This window comes from Anastrepha obliqua, chromosome 3, assembly GCF_027943255.1.
Source record: "Anastrepha obliqua isolate idAnaObli1 chromosome 3, idAnaObli1_1.0, whole genome shotgun sequence".
NCBI classification, from domain to species: domain Eukaryota; kingdom Metazoa; phylum Arthropoda; class Insecta; order Diptera; family Tephritidae; genus Anastrepha; species Anastrepha obliqua.
The window spans coordinates 14,484,606-14,503,295 of record NC_072894.1 but is presented as its reverse complement, the minus strand read 5'-3'; the positions used below and the strand labels follow the sequence as shown (position 1 = coordinate 14,503,295).

The 18,690-nt window shown below is 40.5% G+C and overlaps 1 protein-coding gene across 1 annotated transcript in view; it reads left to right on the top strand.

Moving 5' to 3' along the window:
• The first annotated feature begins 425 nt into the window (after window positions 1-425).
• The window catches only part of LOC129241759 (circadian locomoter output cycles protein kaput), a 94,969-nt gene continuing 76,704 nt past the window's right edge, over window positions 426-18,690 (top strand). The window contains exon 1 of the mRNA XM_054878260.1: window positions 426-849. The gene's annotated coding sequence lies outside the window, so the exon portion shown is untranslated. The remainder of the gene's footprint in view (window positions 850-18,690) is intronic.

The window sequence follows — 18,690 nt, the reverse complement described above, 5'->3', positions numbered from 1 at the left end:
AATGAATATTATTAAATGTTTGAAAGCATGCTCTTCCACTTGAGCCACAACTATCTTTTACCTCTATCAATAATGCGCGCGCACACACACACGCGCCAAGTTGTTCCAAAAATTCGATCCAATTTCTTCAAGCTTTCCGGGCCTGCCGCCGTTCTCACTCAATCACATGTTCACGCATCCTCTCCCCAAATGCACCCACAAGCAATCTATTGCACATCAGCTACCCCCATGACAGCGTTTTTAGCTCGAGAACCTTTCAGCGGTGAGTGCTTTTGCACCGCTTGAGTGCGAACGTGGAAGTGAGAACTTTTTTTTACCAAAACCGATTGCGGCTGTTAAAAAGTGCACAAGCTTAGAAATTTGCGACTTTAGTTTGTTTAGTGGAACGCGCGCGAAGACGACGTGAACGGTAACGGCAACGGCAAAGGCAGTGGCGACTGCAACGGGTCATATGCAAAGCGTTTGGTTAAAACGTCTACAATTACGTTGACGCTGGCAGAATTAGTGAAATGAAAACAAGCCAATACTTAAAAATATGTATGAAATATGATATGTGAAATATTCGGTGGCGATCACGCGAGGCGAAGCAAAAAAAAGAACAAAAAACAAAACAAATACTTTAATTGATCGGTGTAGGCGATTAATGCATGCGATCGTACGAGCACAACAACAAGCAGTGGCATTCAGAAGATAATGCAAGAAATCGTGTTTTTCTAATACTCATATCCTGAATTGGCATAATCTTGTGGGAAGCCTGAGTAACAAAAAAAATTTAAATTTAAAATAAATTAAAATATGAAATCAGGAAAAAAGTGAAAAATTCAAAGTGTAAAGTGGTTATAGAAGCAGGTGTGCATATAAAAATAATATTGAAAATTTGCAATCGATTTTCTAGTTTGTGAAACAAAAGCGCTGCACTGCTACGTAGTGCATCTTGCAAGTTTAAAAGCGAAATCTAAAAGCTTAAAATCGCGCTCAGCCTTCGTCAAGTGCAACAGTTCAAGTGCAGCACGGCGCAGTTCAGCCGAAGAAGCGCAAAGAGCAAACAAAAGTGAAAAAGAGGCAAGCGAAAAACCATTGCATTGAATTCAACGCGGAAAAGAACTATTATGTAATATTTTGTGTCTCAAACTATTGCATATTCACAAGCATGCGCCTGTGTTGGTAATCCCACGTAGGCGCAAATGTGTAAGTGCGCATGAATGCGTGTGTGTGTGTGTGTGCAAAGGTAAGCGTTTGTTTAGGCGAAAAAAGACGCTATTTAACACACACCAACACAGTTAGCAACCAATGAGCTAATAATTAAGCGAACGAACAGCGGGGCGAGCCGTGCCGGTGGAGAGCGGCATACCAGGCAGTGCAGCTCTGCGGCGCTTGCAATGAGCGAAATTGGCAATTCAGCATGTGCGTGTGAGTGTGTGGGTTCGTGTGTGAAAGGTTGCGATTGTAGGCATGCGTTCATGTGTGTTGGTATGCGCTATACCAAAGTTTGTCTTTGCTGTGTTGGCGATTTTTACTAAACTTAATTACGTTAATTGCAATTTAATTAGCGCACGCTCGCCGAAGGGGGCCCCATTTAACCATTGTTGTAATCTATAATAAATGCACGGAAGAAAGTGAAAAATGCGAAATATGATCTGCAAACGCACACTAACACATCCGTACAGCCGCATGCAGAATCGTATGATCAAAATATTCTACTTATCAAAAAATGATAATAAAAGGAAAATAGAAATATCAAAAATAGAAAACTTAACGATTGTCACCAATAAAGTTGAGCATTCCAAAGTAAGCAGCAACTCTAAGCTGCGCAACACCGCCCAAGTTCCGGCTAACTTGGCAGGCGCGTGTCAAACAGTAACTGCCAGCCAACAATGTTTTATTGAAATTATTTCTCTTCCAGAGTAAATTATTGTCAATAGATAAATTTATAGTAGCACAAATTTCATGAGCGCACAAGTACGCTAGCCATCGACACGTAAACTATTAGCAAAACCACTCGTTGCTATAGGCGCTGCGAACGGCCATTGCGCCAGTTCTATCATTGCGGAGCAAATTGAAATGATAAATTTGTAAATAAAATCATGTTACAGAAATAGTTTATTTTTCGAAAATAATTTAAATCCATAAAAAAACCTGCTTACTATAGTAATAAGCAGGGTTAGGATTTAAAGGCAGCAAACATTTGAAAATAGGCAAAATGAGTTTTTAAAAAAGACAAAAAAAGGCATTTATTTTTCAATTTTTTAAATATGTACACACTTTTACGTACAGTTAAATATATTTAAAAATATATACAGAGGTCGACTATGATTTTTCACCCTTGCTATTATATAAGGTTTTTCAATAAGGGCGGGTAGATGTTGAAATGGAATAAAACAAGCTGTGTGTGAGTTTTTGACAAAATTATTTTTTTATTTGAAAGGCGCATATATGCCATTAAGTGTGGAATATGACATCATTCAAATGCCCGCCTCGGCTTCTAACGGTGGAACGGAACCGAGTGGGCCAATTTTCAATGACTCTTCCGCATAGATCCGGCTGAATTTGAGCGATGGCCTGTGTTATGTTCACCTTTAGAGCATCGGTTGATTATGGTTTATTTGCATAGACCTGAGACTTCAAGAAACCCCACAGGAAAAAGTCTAGCGGGGTCAAATCGTATGACCTTGGTGGCCAATTCACATCACCCCTGCGAGAGATAATCTTACCCTCAAATCGTTCATGCAGAATGTCAATCGTGGCGTTTGCTGTGTGGCACGTAGCGCCGTCCTGCTGGAACCAAATGTCGTCTAGGTCCAAATGGTTCAATATGGGCCATAAGAAATTGGTTATCATCGTTGTGTAGCGCTCGCTGTTGACGGTGACCGCCTCACCAACGTCGTTTTCAAAAAAGTACGGACCAATGACGCCGCCGGCCCAAAATCCACCCCAAATGGTAACTTTTTGAGGATGCATTATCACCTGGTGAACCTCGTGTGGATTGGTGTCGTCCCATATACGGCAATTTTGTTTGTTAACACAGCCATTCATCCAAAAATGCGCCTCGTCACTAAAGATGATTTTTCGCCCAAAACTGGGGTTCTCTTCCAAACGATTCGAAGCCCAGTCAGCGAACAAACGGCGTTGTCTATGGTCATCAACTATGAGCTCCTGTGTCAGTTGGATCTTGTACGGGTGTAGGCCCAAGTGCCGACGCAAAATTCGCCAAGTCGAAGTCTGCGAAAGGCCAAGTTCTTGTGCACGGCGAGGAATAGACTGCCTCGGGTTCTACTGTACACTTTCACGGACCGCTGCAATGTTCTCGGCTGATCTCGCGTGCCTTGAACGTACGGGTGTTGGCTGATTGTTTACTGACCCGGTCGTCTCAAATTTGGCCACCAAACGTTGAAGAGTCGACTTTGAAGGGCCACCACGTCTACCGAAAAATGGGCGCAATGCGCGCAACGTTTGCGTTAATGAAGACCCATTTTGATAATAAAGTTTTATCATTTGAACGTGCTGTTCAATCGTGTAACTTGCTATGATGACTTGGCAACAACTGAATAATAAACAAAAGATTTAACAGATGTCACCAAAACAAAATGGCTGCCACAGGGCGCCAAAATCGACCCGCGCCAATTGAAAAACCCTTTAGTAGCACAGTGCCACTAAGCGCATTTTAAAATTTTCGGGTAATAACCTCATGCGATTATCACGAAGCATTGATTTGAATGAACTAAAGCACCTCTCGACATCCACAGAGACTAGTGGTACCCAATTCAAAAACTCCACCTCGTTTGTGGTTATATTTTCTGGCAAAGCTACCGACCTTTTACCATTCAGAATCGCGGCATTTTTTTATCACTTGCAGACCTTGATTCGCTGGAAATACCATGTTAAATTTTTCCAATATTGTTGTAGCTACTGGCCCTCTGACCTGTTTCAAATAGTTTTCTATATTCTGCAGTGCCTCCAATACATTATTTAGTGGCTCGCCTAAATATTAATTATTAAATTACCAATCTTATGCCCTAATTCTGTAAGCAGTCTCAAGTCACTAATTGAGATTTTTCGTGGTGAAATTTGATTTCGAGACTAGTTGCAATTCAGTAAGCAATCTCACGTCATTAGTCTCAAAAAAAGTCACTAATTAGTGATCTACTTCTGAGTAGCTCACAAAACGAAGAATATGGAAGAGGAATTAATTATTTTATATATATTGCAAAAAAAGCGCGAAAATGAAGCGAAGCAATATGTTTTGGGTAAAAATTTCTTAAGAACACGAATAATTGTGTATTTATTGACGTTTTAGAAATATGCTTAGACGGATTCTGGCAAGTTTACGTAGCACGGAAGACCCATTCCTTCTGGAAGAAGACGCTTTCAGGATTTTTTTTAGATTCCCGAAATCCTTCTGCTGGGAATTTATTCAAGATCTCAAACCACTTGAGAAGTTTGAGCGGAATTCCCAGCTCGTTCATTTCAACGGAATGTATATAGAGATGCAATCCAACATTTATCAATTATTAATTTTGTTTGTCTCAATTGAATTGTTGATAAGCCGATTCAGGTAAAAGGTTTATAAAAAAAAAATAAAAAAAAAATAATTGGCGCGTACACTTCTGTTAGGTGTTTGGCCGAGCTCCTCCTCCTATTTGTGGTGTGCGTCTTGATGTTGTTCCACAAATGGAGGGACCTACAGTTTCAAGCCGACTCCGAACGGTAGATATTTTTATGAATAGCTTTTTCATGGCAGAAATACACTCGGAGGTTTGCCATTGCCTGCCGAGGGGCGACGGGTTTATAAAACAGAAATTAAAAACGTTATTTTGTATGGGCTTAGTAATATTCAAATTCTTTATGTTTTTGATGAAGAATTTCGCTCGATAAATGAGTTTAAAAAATTCCATTACATATGGAATCGATAAGTGAATTTTTGCTCAACTTTTTGACTATCTCCGATACGTGCCATCAGCAGACTGTCTCTATTTATTTTCACCATGATATTTGGTGAAATTCTTGTGACTTTCCCTTACTGAATAGCAAAATCGTCTCAAGTCACAAAAATAGTCACTAATTTATAATCTCAATTTTAGTGACTTGAGATGAGATTCGCTTACAGAATTCGGGCATTAGTATATACTAGCCTAATCCACTACTAATTCGTAGCCTGTGCATTTTTCAACTCAATATTTATTAGTGCCGTTTTCACCATCTTCAGTTAACGCTAACTGGTACCTTATCTGACAGATCACCGAACGATTTCTGTCAAATGTAGTGCCAGTTAGCGTTAACTGAAGATGGTGAAAGCGGTCGTTATGTAATTTCGTTTTAATTTCAATATTAAAAGTAGAAAATCGGTATAAATCTACGTTCTATATTAAAATGCAACTTTTAAGTCATATAAAATTGTCCTGAAATAAAAATGTGTTCTGCACTTGAAAATATTAAAATTAAAACGATTTTATGTAAATAGTCCGTAAGACAATGTATGATGAACAAGTTAATAGCGGATTGAACTAGTATATAAAAGTATGTAAATATGTTTAGGTATAAAAGTAACCTCTTTTCTGAAGAATTTTGAATGAATTTCTCTCGCCTACTATAAACCCAAAGTTAGCCTGAATATAAGACAAGTCCTCTCGAATTCCCTTGTTTGCAAACAATTTCTTTGCAAAAATAACGCAAGCCGCATCGTCATTGAGACCATCAACAATATCTTTGATTCCGTTAAAATTTTTTGCATAATATGATACTGCCTCCAACCAAGTTCCCCAGCATGTCAAGATCTTTAAAAACGCCAAATTTTTTAATCATTTATACATACATGAATTTAAACAAAATACTTACTGGTTGAGGTGGTAGAGGTAGATCTGGTTGCTTTTCTTGAAAGAATCGAATTCTTGTTGGACTTTTTGCAAATATTTTCTTCATATTTGCAACTAAGGAATCAACTTCTGCATACTGGCTTCGCTGTTTATCACATACCCGACTAGAAATTTTGGTATGGCGGTGACTAGGCGCAAATAAGGCAGACCGCATTCCAAAGCGCGAAAATGAAGCGAAGTAATATGTTTTGGGTAAAAATTTCTTAAAAACACGAATAATTGTGTATTTATTGACGTTTTAGAAATATGCTTAGACGGATTCTGGCAAGTTTACGTAGCACGGAAGACCCATTCCATTCTGGAAAAAGACGTTCTCAGGAGGTTTTTTAGATTCCCGAAATCCTTCTGCTGGGAACTTATTCAAGATCTCAAACCACTTGACAAGTTTGAGCTGATTTCCCAGCTCGTTCATTTCAACGGAATGTATATAAAGATGCAATTCAATATTTATCGATTATTAATTTTGTTTGTCTCAAGTGAATCGTTGATAAACCAATTCAGGTAAAAGGTTTATAAAACATAAGGCAGCCAAACTAGTCCCAAGTCCTGAAAGGTATCGCCACACATCTGCCTCATTAGGCGCAGGTTCGAAAAACCGAACTTCGGTAATACTCCGGATGCCCTTCTACAAATCAGTTAGGGATTCCAATTTATGCCTAAGTGAGACACTGCCACAGATTTTCGTGACCACAACCAAATTTGGTATTGTTCTGGCATGCCAATCTTTGCCTTGCCTAACGTGGGCCTGTTAAGGTAATAGGGCCTGCCTAATTCGGGCCTAACTGATTCTTCAGCATGCCTCACTGTAATTCTAGTCGGGTACCCTGTGAACTCCGTGCGCAACACATGTAATATGACTACGCTTTTTTTCATATATGGTGCAGCGTCTGTAACAAATATCAGTACTTTATGTCGTTTTACTTCTTCTGGCCATAGAATTTTTAAGGCATCATCAAAGAGTTTAGCATTTTCCGCAGCGTTTACCTTTTGTATTACTTCCGATGTTAGAAGAAAGCCTGGGCCACCTTGCCGTAAAGGACCCACAATGAAATTGCAAACGAATCTGCCTGCTTAGTCCGTAGTCTCATCAATTGACACAAAAATGCTGCTGTTTTCAATACGCGACCGTATTTCTTCCAAAACAATTTCATAAATTTCTTTTAAATAGTGCTTCCGCATAGTCGATTGATCAGGCACTTTTTTCTTGACATATTTTTCCATAAACGATCTGAACTCTTTATGATTGGCTTTTATTAAAGGTATATCGCAGGCTACCATCATTTTGGTGAGATCTCTGAAAAACTCGTTTGATGTGGCATTATTTAAAAATGAAGTTATAGATTGTGCCTTCGGAGCTAGTTTCAATGTCGCCGCTTATTTGTGTTTTTCCGTTTGAAGATGTTGTTGAATATGATGTTTTTTGTCGTGATTTACTTTTATTCCACAGCATGAACAAATGGAATCTTTCCGTCAATCGAAAATATGTCTTCCCAAATTCTTTTATATAGCCGCGGATTTTCACGGAATTATAAGAATGTGCCTTAGGCATTTTAAATTATCGCAAATATTTAACTCACAAAGAAAATTAACGCACATTGGTAGCTGTGGAGAATGGCAAACGTGAATTAGATCTAAGCGAGGACTTGGAAACTATTTAATAGCAAAAACACATTGAAATTTGAAAGCTATTGGTGTTTTTTAAGAACTATTGTTGGAAGTAGCGTTTTTTAAATTCCCGTAGATAATTTCAAATATCGCGTATAAAGTTCCAGTGGGCGTGTTATTTGAAAGGCTGCAGCCCACCATCAATCAACAGATTGTACCTTACCAGTGTGGTTGTAGACCTAGAAAAACCACAACCGACCAGATATTTACTATACTCCAAGTCTTGGAAAATACGCTTGAAAGGAGAATCGACGCACACCACCTTTTTGTCAATTTCAAAGCTGCATTCGACAGCACGAAAAGGAGTTACCTATATTAGAAAAAGAAATTAATCGTTAAGGAACAATTTTTTATAAGTGCGTACAATTGTTGGCGTATGCCGATGATATCAGCATCATCGGTCTCAACAACCGCGCTGTTAGTTCTGCACTTTCCAAACTGGATAAAGAAGCAAAGCGAATGAGTGTGGTGGGGAACGAAGACGAAACGAGGTGCCTCTTGTCAACCAATAAAGAGTCGGCGCACTCGGGCATCGGCACCCAGGTCACTGTTGACAGTTATGATTTCGAGGTTACAAGAAGCTTCCTTTGTCTAGAAACCAGTATTAACACCAATAACAATGTGAGAATCTCACTTGTCAACAAGTGCTATTTTGGACTAAGTAGCCAATTGAGCAGTAAAGTTATCTCCAGACGAGCAAAACTAAAATTTTGTAAGGCTCTCATCATGCCCGTCCTAACGTATGGCGCAGAAATTTGTACGATGGCAATATCTGATAAAGCGTCACATGAAGTGCTTGAGAGAAAGATTCTGCAGAAAATTTTTGGACTTTTGCACTGGTGACGGCGAGTGTCGCAGGCGGTGAAACGATGCAGTGCCTAAGGATCTAGCGTCTTCGTTGGCTGCGTCATGTCGTCCGAATGCATACAAATGATCCGGCTCTGAAAGTATTCGGTGCGGTACCAGCTGGTGGTAGCAAAGGAAGAGGAATACATTCTTTGTGTTGGAAAGACCAGGTAGAGAAGGAGTTAGTTGGCTTTATTAAACTCGGCTAAAATCGCTTAAGCCAAACAAGAAAAAGAAGAATAGAATTTAATGGTATTTATTTTTTGAATTTGATATCGGGCATGTGTGCGAGGTGGCTGCGAATTATATGGCCCAATCGATCAGTTCAATAAAAGGTTGTTAGGGTTGCTGCCGCACCTATTTGCACCGTCTTATTGAAACCATACAGGGTTTGATTGAAAAATAATGAGCCTTATTTTTTTAAGCAGTTTTATTAAACCTTATACAACTAATATTCTTCAAAATAGGATCCTTGAGTGTCAGTACACCGCTGGTAGCGGTCCTTCCACTGCAGGAAACATTTTTTAGACTCATCCGCCGGAATCGCGTTCAATTCGGCTGACACAGTTTTTTGGATAGCCTCGATGGAGTCAAAACGCCTCCCCTTAGCTTTCTTTTCAGGCGCGGGAACAAGAAGAAGTCCGGAGGGGACATGTCTGGGCTGTAAGGAGGGTGGGGAAGCACCGGAACCCCCATCTTGGCCAATGCAGAAGTGCAGAGGATGGCGGTGCGCGCCGATGCATTGTCGTGATGAAGGGTCCAAATGTTGACGAGGTCGGGCCGAACCCGGGCGACGCGGTTTTTCAGAGCACTTCTTTGTAAAATGCCGCGTTAACAGTGTTTTCTGGAGGTACAAACTCATGTGGACGATGCCTCGAGAATCGAAAAAGATGATCGCTAGATTTTCGACACTGCAAAATCCTAACGCACTTTTAAACAGCTTTCACGCGCGGAGCGATGTTGACTGCACCGCTGTTGCCAACGAACTGGGACCGGTTTCTAGTGGAAGGGGAAGATCCAACGATCAGCCGATTCGGTTGATCGCTTGGCAGACGCTCCGCGCGGGAAGGCTTATTACTTTTCAATCAAATCCTGTATAGCTCATTAATTTTTGGAATCACAAATTCGGTCACCACAGCTCGATAGCGCTCGCCATTCATCTTCACCAATGATGGCTTACCCCACGCGTAAATCAACGAAGTACTGTATAAGTATTGCGAACGGACTAATTTTTTTTAGAAACAAAGAACAGATTCCTTTTATTTTTTCAGAAATGCAATACTCCTATATATAAGCGTGCGATCGTTATAAAATGGCTTAAGAGGCAAAAAATGGTTTTAGAGATTAGAGCAACTCACATTTCACTATATCTGGGCAAAGTGATTCACCTTATCAAGCAAGTTATCCAGATTGCACCATGGTTTACAGCGCTGTTCAGCCACTTTGTCCAAAAATTTGCAAGGGTTGTGAAGCCCAAATAAGTGCGCTGCAGCTTTTGCAATGATCCGAAATGGAAATGGTCCGTCACGAAGCACAAGCACGTTATCCGTGGAACGTAGTCTCGTCCTCCTATACAATAATTTCACGTAAATTTGAGGTTCTTGTTGTTGTTGAAGTGGTTGAGTATTTCTGCTGAAATAATCCTAATTAGTGACCAACACCGTTTACTACCATTGTCCTCGTGTGATGATGTCTTTTTTTTTTTGTTTGCTTCTAAGTCAGATCAATTTAGTGAGGTCCAAGAATAGCAGCAAATTCTTTATCTAGTAGATGTCTGAGATCTCATTAATTTGCTGTAAGAAAGGCTTACCGAAGGAGCGGAGTCGTACTCTGGCTAGCTTCGGACACTCACATAAGTAGTGGAAAAGGCTTTCCTTCGCCCCTTCCGCTTGACAGCTTCTGCAGATAGGATTGAAGGGTAGGTTGAGTCTAGCTGCATGGTTCCCTACTTTCCAATGACCTGTAAGGGTTGCAGTGATGCGTGAAATATTTGGTCGAGAACATCCTAACAGGTGATTCTCCCTTTGGATATTGTACGACAGCCATGTGTTTTTTGTTGTAATACATGTAGTTAATTGATTCCACCTTCTTTCGGCTAAAGCATGATAGTAGGAAGCAATGGATGCTTTTATTGTGTTGAGTGGAGTGGCGACTGCCACCGCCTCTGCTATGTCTAGTGTCGAACGTTTTCTTGCTAGCTCATCTGCTATCTCATTACCCCGTATGTTCCTATGACCGGGAACCCATATCAAAGTGATTTGAAGCTAATGACTAATCAATTCCAGTTCCTCTCAGCACGGTAAGACTAGTTTGGATGAAATGGAGGTGGAGTCTAAGCCCTTGATAGCTGCTTGACTGTCTGAGCAGATAGCTACTCTTGCACTAATGCATTTGCATGCTCCTGTGATCGCTAATAGTTCAGCCTGGAACACGCTGGCATAGTCAGGAAGACGAATTGACTGGGATAGATTGAGCGGCTCCGAATGGAAGCCAGCTCTCACACCACAGTTCATCTTGGAACCGTGAATGTAGATTTCAATATCGTACCTTGCAATCACCTTCTCTTTGCCCCACTCGGCTCTCGGTGGAAAACGTACCGTAAAGTCGAGGGATAACGCACCGAATTCCCTTCTGCAACCTTAGCTCCGCGTATAGAGGCTTAGCGCCTTCTACATGCGAGTGATATTTTTTGTTGTTTAAATAAGTAACACGAGGGTCTATTTTTCCTTTAGTACACGCCAAAAAGTCTGGGCGTAGCTATGAAGTAGTTAAACGGCACAGCTCACTTTGAGCTTTGGATTAAAGTTCCAACAGTTTGCTTATTGCATTTTGCTACATATGTATTTGTATGGGCATGCGTACGTATTTTCCTCATATACGAAGATGTACATATGTTTGTATGGGATTTCAACCAAGTGTGGAAGTTAATGGAATAATTAGTCGCACTTTTTCGTTGTCGGTTATTTTATTACGATAAAGTGTGGTGGTAAGAGGTTGTGCTACTACAAAGTGTCTCCAAATAAGGGGGTCGACGCTGGAATTTAATGAAGCATTCTGAAGTAATAATGAAATTCTTTTTTATGTTTTTTGTTTGTTTGTTTTCAATTTTACGCAGTTTGCTGTGAATAATAAACTTCAGATTTAACAGGTTCCGCCAAAATAGTATGATCTCTTTCATGTCCTACTTATGTAGTTTAGCTGGCATACACTTTTATAGCCATGAAGCACACATAATTTTTGTAGCTCATATTGGGTTATCCTTGCGTAGCCATGGCTTATTCGGTACAGAATCGAAGCGTTCACTGAAGGGGTCAATAAATGTTTTTTTTTTCTCAGCTCAAATCGCTGCTGCTGCTTTCAAAAGAGCTGAGCTAACTACCCTACTATATTGGCTTCCTTTGCCGGGGCTTGGGCCACAGTTGTTAGGCATTATTCGTGCCGGAGAGGACTTCACATCCTTCATATATTTGTGGGCCATTTGATCGAAGAGATAAAACATTGGAAAAGTATTTTTAATTCATTCACTATTCGGAAATTATTTCACCGTGGAAAACCTCTTCATTGCGGCGCAGTTCCAAATTTCTTTTTCTCCATAAAATATAAATACAGCGAATAATAAAGGGTCGTTAAGTTTCAAGGGCTGGTCTTGATTTTGATTAAAATACCACTTTTTTAGAAAATTATTGTCATTTCTTATTATTATGATAATATTGGTACAGCCCAATTACGCATGGAACAAAATATTGGCCAAATGGCCGCTGCGCCCTCGGCGGCACACCTCCATCCGATGGTCCAAATTTTCGATGACGCTGAGGCATAATTGAGGTTCTATGCCGTTAATGTGTCGAAATATCTCATCCTTTAGCTTTTGAATTGTTGCTGGCTTATCGACGTGCACCTTTTCTTTCAAATAACCCCAAAGAAATAAGTCCAACGGTGTTGTTGACGTTAAGGTATGGTTCACATTCAACATCTGCCCTTGAAATTTAACCTCCCTTTATAACTCAAATTCTGAATGAACTTATGCTCTGATTTATGCTTTGTTTTTAAATAATTTTCTCACCCTTTCTTTACTTAAATTTTCAAATCTTTAATCATTGGTAAGGCTTTACTATTTTCTAACTTTTCGATAAATTCTACTCTCTTGACCCCACGTTAAATTAACAACAATTAACAACGTCATGTCTGGTGATCCATTGTTGCTTAACTCACTTATTAATAAATTTGCGGAGCCACTTTTAGTTTAACTTTAACTTTAATGGTTACTTTTTTCATTTATAAGGACTTTCATTGTAGTTGAGTTTGTCCGTATAAAGGGTTCTCCAATAAGAGGTGTCAAAGAAAAATGCTATTTTTTAATATAAATGATCGGATGTTTATGTCGTTATAAAGAGGAAGGTATGCCGTTAATAGTGTAAAATAACATCAGGCAAATCACCACCACGGTGGCCACCGTAGCCGAATGGGTTGGTGCGTGATTACCATTCGGAATTCACAGAGAGGTTGTTGGTTCGAGTCTCGGTGAAAGCAAAATTAATAAAAACATTTTTCGAATAGCGGTCGCCCTCGGCAGGCAATGGCAAACCTCCGAGTGTATTTCTGCCATGAAAAAGCTCCTCATAAAATTATCTGCCGTTCGGAGTCGGCTTGAAACTGTAGGTCCCTCCATTTGTGGAACAACATTAAGACGCACACCACAAATAGGAGGAGGAGCTCGGCCAAACACCTAACATAAATGTACGCGCCAATTATTTATTTATTTTTTGTAAATCACCACCACGACCACGCTTACAGGACAATATCCTTTTTACGAAATTTTCCATAACCGAATTGCAAAGTGGCTGCCCAATGTCCTCGATAGCCTCACGAATTCAATCTTTGAGGTCTTGAATCGACCCTCGGCTGTTGGCGTAGACCTTCTCTTTCACGTGGTTCCAAAGAAAAAAGTCACACGGTGTTAAATCACAAGATCTCGTTGGCTAATTGTGATCACCTCTTCGAGAGATAACACGGCTCGGAAACTTTTTCAGTAAAAGATGAATGGTTTCGTTGCTTGTGTGGCACGTAGCGCCGTCTTGTTGAAAATAAACGTTGTCCAGATCAATACCATCCAATTTTGGCCATCAAAAATCGTTAATCATCTCCCGATAGCGTAATCCATTCACCGTAACTATTGCTCCAGCTTCATTTTCGAAAAAGTAAGGTCCAATGACTCCACCGGACCATAAACCGCACCCAACAATCACACGTTGAAGATAGAGAGTCTCTTCAATAATAACTCTTGGATTTTCTGAGCTCCAGATCCGACAATTTTGCTTGTTGACGAAACCAACGAGGTGGAAATGGGCCTCATCGCTCAAGATGATTTTTTGGTGGAATTCTGGATCATTTTCATGCATTTCAACGACCCAATCAGCAAGGACACGAAGTTGTTGATGTTCGGCTGCCTTGAGTTCTTGGGTTAACTGCACATTATAAACCTTAAGATCCCAATCTTTACTCAAAATACGGTGTAATGGCGTTTGTGGAATGCCTAATGTCCGACGAGGAATGGACAAAACTGGAGTTTCTTCAACACTTTCGGCTACAATAGCAATATTTTTGGCTGTTCTTGAGCGTGCACGTGCACGGATTTTATTCTTCACTTCACTAACTTGTCCCAACAGCGCGAATTTTTTCACCAATTTCTGTATTGCGGTCCGACAAGGTGCTTCACGATGACCCAAAAATGTGCGAGTTTTGCGAACCATCTCTGCCAAATGTTTACCGTTTTTATAGTGAATTTTTAATTTATAAGTTGTTCAAGCGTGCATCGTTCCACTTGTATTAATGGCGTAGTTTCTGATTGTCAAATATCAAAAAATGACAGCTTCAAAAGTGACACCTACCGAAAAAGCGGGCTATTCGAAATAGTACCGGTTATTGGAAAACCCTGTATTACTATTTAACATTTTTTTATTTTTTCTACTACTTTTGTATCACTATTTTCGCAAGTCAACACTGCCGAAGGAGAAAGTAAAACTAATTGTCGATATTCACAAGTGATTGTCTTCTATTAACGAGCGCCGTTCGAAACTCGGCTGGAGTGGAGATGAAACGGAAAAAATAAGTTTACTTATTTATTGTGATAACACAGTTGCCGTTAAATTACTTAAATTGTGGTGTCCTCTGACGTTGCCATAGACCGTAAGCTAATTGCAAACAAATCATTAACAGCTTTTGTTTTCTAATCCCATATTTTGAAAGTGAAATGTTGTACCTTGATAAGTAATAATGTGGGCAAAAAGTAAGGTGAATTTCGTTGTAAAATGAAAAATCTTTATTTATTCTTGTAAATCAATTTCATCCCCTTCACAATAATCCCCTCTCGATGAAATACACTTATGCCACCGATTTTTCCAATCCCCGAAACATGCCAAATAGTCCATTTCCGGTATAGCCATCAGCACCTTCTGCGATTCAGCTTTTATCTCCTCAATCGATTCGAAACGCGTTCTCCGGAGTGGTCTCTTGAGTTTTGGGAATAGCCAGAAGTCAAACGGAGCCAAATAAGGCGAATACGGTGGTTGCGGAACGATATGCGTGGAATTTTGGGCGAAATGGTCACGAAGAACGAGTGCAGTGTGAGACGGTGCATTATCGTGATGCGAAAACCAAGAGTTGTTGGCCCAACCAAACCAAGAGTTATCTGGCCTTTTTAGACGAATTGCTTCACGTAAACGACGCATAACGCTCAAATAATATTCCTTATTAACAGTTTGGCCAGGTGGAAGGAATTCATAGTGCACCACACCACGAAAACCGAAAGAAACTGTCATCATGACCTTTATTTTTGAACGACTTTGAGGTGCTCTTTTCGGTCTGGCCTCGCCTTTAGCACGATATTCGCTTGATTGGTCGGTTGTTTCAGGGTCGCAAGCATAAATCCAAGCTTCATCTCCCGAAATGACGCATTTGAGCTTGTCCTGATAGTCTGAAAGCTTTGTTTCACACACATCAACGCGACGACTTTATTCCAAGAAATTGAGAGTTTTCGGTACCAAACGAGATTTTACTTTTCGTAGGTCCAAATGGTCTTTCAAAATGGTTTTCACAGATCCTTCTGATATTCCGATCATATCAGTAAGGTCTTTAACAGTCAACCAACCATTTTTGAGCACTAACTCCTTTACTTTATTGACGTGTTGGTCATCTGTTGACGTCGATGGTCGTCCGGAGCGCTCCAAGTCATCAACACGTTCTCGACCCTCTTTGAAGTCTTTGTACCACTTATAAACATTTTTCTGCGACATGGTCGAATCACCAAATGCCTTCTGCAACATGCTAAACGTTTCCGCAGCCGAAATTTCATTCCGCAAACAAAATTTGATGGCACTTCTCTGCTCAATCAAATCAGACATTGTAAAAATCGAAAAATGCACTCTTGGTCCTTTGGTAAACACAAGCGTAAATATATTACCGATAATGACATTCACATGAAAGTTGGCCCAGATGTTATTAACAGTGCTGCCAACTCATGAAAAAAATGACTTGAGCGAAATTTTAATCCCGCGAAGTTTGAGAAATAAATTCACCTTACTTTTTGCCCACAGTATTATATGCTTGCTCTTCTTTTCAACAATAAAATAATGCATTTAGCTTTCCCTTCAAAATATTTGCAATCTATTCAACACTTTTTACTTAACAACGGATTCCAAAACGTGTTCCATGGCGTATGAGTAATACAAACCCAGTAAAAAATATTTAACATTAGACGTTGTCACTGCGGCGCCCGCGAAGTGATTTTCTTTTGATATCGAGAGTTTGTTTAAGAGCCTGGGAACTGAAATGATAATATAAAATAGAAATACTGTTGGAATGATTTCTCTTATTGGCTGTACAACTAATTAATTTCGTATTTTTTTGTTAAAAAAACCATTTATTTAAGTATATAAGTGAAAAACTATTTTATTCAAAATATTGTCCATCGGAAGCGGCAACTTTTCCCCATCTTTCAGGCAATTTATGGATTCCATCCCAAAAAAACTTCTCATCTTTTGCGCCGAGAAAGTCATCAAGCCATTTTTAATACCTTCAACATTGCTGAATCGTATTCCAGAAAGATGATTCTGCATCGACCGAAACAAGTGGTAATCAGGAGGAGCTATGTGCTATGAGCTATAAGGCGGGTGAGGTAGAATTTCCCATCCGCCATTTTCCAAATAATTTTTGACCGGTACTGCAACATGTGGCCGAGCATTGTCATGATGGAAAATCAATTTCCCGTGTCTGGTCGCACATTCTGGCCGTTTGTGGGCTATCGTTTGCTTCAAACGTATCAATTGTTGCCTGTATAGCTCTCCCGTGATCGTCTGGCCCGATTTTAACAGCTCCTAGTACAGCCCACCCTTCTGATCACACCAAATACAGAGCATTGCCTTCAAACCATGAATATTCGGCTTTGGTGTCGATTTGGCTGGTTGGCCTGGCTTTACATATGATCTGTTACGCTTTGGGTTGTCGTAATGAATGCAATTTCCATCGCCAGTGACAATACGATGCAAAAACGATTTCTTTTTGTGGCGATTAAGCAGCATTTCAGACATGCAAAATCGTCTCTCAACGTCTCTAGGCTTCAATTCGTGTGGCACCCAATTTTCTTGTTTGTGGATGTATTCGGCTGCTTTTAAACATTTAGAAATGGCTTGTTGAGTGATTTTCAATGTTTTTCTAAGTTCTTCTTGAGTTTGCCATGGAGCTTGATCGCGTAATGCCTCCAATTCTTCGTCTTCAAACTTTTTTGATAGACCTGATCGCTCTTTGCTTCTGTATCAAAATCATCACTTTTAAATCAGGCAAACCACTGCTGACATACCTTAACTTCTGGAGCATATTCATAATATCCGGCATATGTCCGCCGTGGCTACAAGCTACATGGTCCATTCGAACAGTCCAATTTTTAACTACTTTTTCAAGGCTAATGGGTTTCTCAGATTTAGGCTAATGGGTCACTGGGGCTTGAATGTTTCAATAACTCGATTGTTAAGTGCCCTGTATGACAAGTTGCGCTGTCTTGTAGGAACCAAATGCCGTCGATGTTTAGCTGATTAATTTTTGAGACCAAAATACAGTCGACATAACTTGATTGTGCTCGCCTTTCACCGTAAAGGAATTGGCCTTAAATATAATGAAACTAATGTGATTAGCAAAGGAGAATTTAGAGCCAAAAACAACACCTATCTAGGTTCGAAAATTCATTTATAGTAGAAAAGCGAGATCTCCCCTTCCTTCTCTGTTATTCGCACTGACCTCTCCATCCGCAAACTGTGCTTTGGGGGTTCTGCTAGGGCTGCCTTTCCGAGCAAGCAAGATTGGAAAGAGGGGAGAGTCGGTACGGATATAGATACCTCTGTTTTCACTGACGGATCCAAAATGGAGTCTAGAGTGGAAGCAGGGGTTTTCTCCAAATCAGCCAGCATTTCGGTCTCCTTTAAACTGTCGGAAACAAGCAGCGTTTTTCAAGCAGAGGTCTTCGCGATCCCGCAGGCATGCAAAATGCTTCGCTGTAGGCGGGCGACATTAATATTTTTTCCGATAGTCAAGCTTCGATCAAGGCACTGTCGTTGTCGTATTGCAGCTCTCTTCTGGTGAACTTCTGCAAGGAGGAACTCAAACGACTCGAACGTGCAGGAAGCATTTTCCTTATCTGGGTTCCTGGGCACAGGAATATAGAGGGAAATGAAATTGGGGATGAGCTTGCCAGGAAGGGGCCGGCAGAACCGGTTCCAGCTGTCCCCTTCTCAGACATCGGTTTCCCTTTGGCCATCGTTAAAGCCAGATGAAGGTCTCTCTCATCGTGTGCTATTTCGAAAACACTATGGCCCCAATACGATAGAAAGAGAGCGTTTGAGGTGATGGAAATCCCCCACCATTCAATTTCCAAACTCATTGCAGTGTTCACTGGTCGCTGGGCGATCCTTACTCATGCGGAGATGCTTGGAATTCCGTACAACCCCTATTGCAGACGCTGTGGGGATCCTGCAGGGAAAGAGACTGTGGAACACTTGCACTGCAAATGTCCGGCTCTGGCGGCTAGGTGCTTGAGATTCCTTAGCGTGCCCTTTGGGGATGACTTGAAGAAATTCTCCAGCCTAGATCTCTTTTCTCTCCTCCGCTACATCAACAGCACTGGATGGCTGTAGAAGGTTTTCTCTTCCCAAAAATGTTTTCTTTGCACAGGTAATGGTCCACATTATTGTATCAAAACGGCACATAAGTGCTACTTGAAGTGTACCTGGGGTACTCTTGCCATCTTACCTACATACCTACC